Source organism: Pteropus vampyrus, unplaced genomic scaffold, assembly GCF_000151845.1.
Source record: "Pteropus vampyrus isolate Shadow unplaced genomic scaffold, Pvam_2.0 Scaffold97, whole genome shotgun sequence".
Classification (NCBI taxonomy): domain Eukaryota; kingdom Metazoa; phylum Chordata; class Mammalia; order Chiroptera; family Pteropodidae; genus Pteropus; species Pteropus vampyrus.
The window spans coordinates 4,614,045-4,616,573 of NW_011888878.1; the positions used below are offsets into that span (position 1 = coordinate 4,614,045).

The following is a 2,529-nucleotide window of genomic DNA, read 5'->3' on the forward strand; positions in this document are numbered from 1 at the left end:
GAAAATGTAGTAAGAAAATGGCAGTAGACATGAGCAATTACAAAAAATAAATTTAGGAAAAATTGAAGCTACAGTAACAAGAAAACAATTTTTCCTCATATATACCATATGGAATAAAACAAATATTAATATGTATTTTGACTCTTTGCCAGAAAATAGTTACACGTAAAATGGGTTAACACGGTATCTACTACATTGTAGGATCATAATAGTTTAATAGAAACCATCTCACTGGAATTTCTTAAAATTTCGACCACTATATCTACAAACCTAATCTGTCATCTTCCTTTCATAGTAAAATAAATGTACCAATGGTTGTGCCTTCCTTCTGTCTTAGAAAGGCATACCTAGTTCATTCACTAGCCCTCTCCCTTTCCTAGCTCAAACCCTAGAATCTTTTTCCTGCATAATCGATCATTCACACTCTATTGGATTTTTGGCATCACAGGAGACATACACTTCTAATCTCCCATCTTAAAATGTACCCTTTAAAACTCACAACACTTCTAGATACCAAAAACAAGCTAGAAAGACTTGTCCAACTATTTTCTTATTACCACTCAATCTTAACCTAAGTCAAAATTTGTTTCTTTTCCACATTCCATTGAACTTATCTTGTGTTTCTAAATCAGTTAGGCACTTTTCCACATACTAGCCTTTCAACTGATTGCACCTTCCTTGTCATAGAGTTGCCTGCTGTCAGTCCACTTCAGAAGCACAGTTTTTATCATTATTCCTGAAGTCAGGCCTTCAGCTTACTTCTCTAGAACTCCTAACAATTTTCCTTAAAGGAGCATGGTCTAAAGTCAGAATAAAGATCTAAATGTCCCAAATAGAATTCATAGATCCTTTAGCTGGGAAGGTAAAGTCAGGATTGAAGAGGGTCCTGAAGCCCTGTAGAGACTGGAAGACTTCCATTCTGTGGGTGTAAATAGATAAAGCCAAGGTTTTGAGGTGTGGTAAGGAAACTGATATATTTTGGAACTCTCACACATGTAGCTTCCTAAGAGGGAAACAAATCAGTATAACACAAGGGAAAAAGGTAAAGTTTTATATTTGTAAAAGCTAATGACTCTGCTCCAACATGAGAAAATTAATTTTTATTTTATAGACCTGTCTTTGCAAAAGTTGTTACCTTAGAGATTTATAATTTCTGCAAGATAATTGAGTAAAATAAATAAATAAATAAAAGATGTTCAAAGGACAAGCACTTAGATGTTATTTTCCACTTGGAATAATTACTTTTTAAGTATAAAAGGTAAAAATGCTAAGTGAAATTTCCATTGGTAAAAATATTAAAAGGAAACTCCAGTTTGAAATCTCTTCTTTTTTGGCATATTTACTGAAGCATAATTTACATACTATAAAACTATTGTAAATGCACAATTATTTTCAGGAGATTCATAATATTGTGTAGTGATCACCATTGTTCAGCTTTAGAATATTTTTATCACATCCAAAACATTTCCTAATACCATAGGTCAGGCAGTGATTGGACAAAGATTGTGCCCAATCACTGGAGTCCAAAATGCTTCCTTCTGGACAATGATTTGTGTGTGGATAGGGGAGCACATTTAAGTTTGGGAAATTTTAATGTCTGCCTCAGATTTCACTTTCTGTTGGGCTTCTCTGGTCCCCCATCACACATGTACATAGTTTCTCAGTCAGCCCAGGACATATGGAGTGCTTATGTAGCCCTTTATAGATCCTTTATTTTCAGGATCTCCCCATTAAATGCTCATTTGATCTTCCACTTCTCTCAAAAGGCACAACGACCTCTAGCTAGTTGAGCTGTGGTTCTCACCATTTTTTTCCTACAAAATTTGTTATTTTTAATGAATATTTTACTAGACATATGTGTTTGTCTTCTTTTCCAAAGCATGTCGGTTCCTTCTGAAGGGAAATTCACTGGTGTTCACAGTCAGCCCTGCCCTGATAAAATTACCTTATCTGTACAGCTGTAAAGCCAATCCAGGCAAGAAGATTGCTACTCCCATTGTTCTTACCTGGAGTTTATGAATAAGCACTTCTCACTTTGTTGTTAGCTTTTGGTCAATTTTCAACACCAAAATGGACTTTTGTAAAAATTTTGTTCAGTATTATGCTTTTATTTTGTAGGAGGGCTTTGCCAACTTCATAAATCCCTCCAGTTTTTCCTTTTAAGAGGCTGACTACGGCCATGCCCATAGTCACCCTGAACAAGCCCGATCTCATCTGAGCTCAGACACTAAGCAGGGTCGGGCTTGGTTAGTACTTGGATGGGAGACCACCTAGGAAGACCAGGTGCTATAGGCAAAAAAAAAAAAAAAAATAAGGGATTGTAAGCTGACAAGGTCCTTGCAATCTGTGAGGTCAACCAAGGGTTGCCTCGCCTAAAAAAAAAAAAGAAGTTAAGATTACATATGTGATCTTATCTAAAGAATAAATGTATAATCTAAAATATATAAAAAGGTATAAATATGAATAATTCCAAGATAACTGTACATTCTATATCAAGATGGTCACAACAATTTACGAATAATATTAATT

The 2,529-nt window shown here is 35.0% G+C and overlaps 1 pseudogene; it reads left to right on the forward strand.

Moving 5' to 3' along the window:
* Positions 1 to 2,169: 2,169 nt before the first annotated feature.
* LOC111742619 lies at positions 2,170 to 2,295 on the forward strand (annotated as a pseudogene).
* The last annotated feature ends 234 nt before the right edge of the window (positions 2,296 to 2,529 follow it).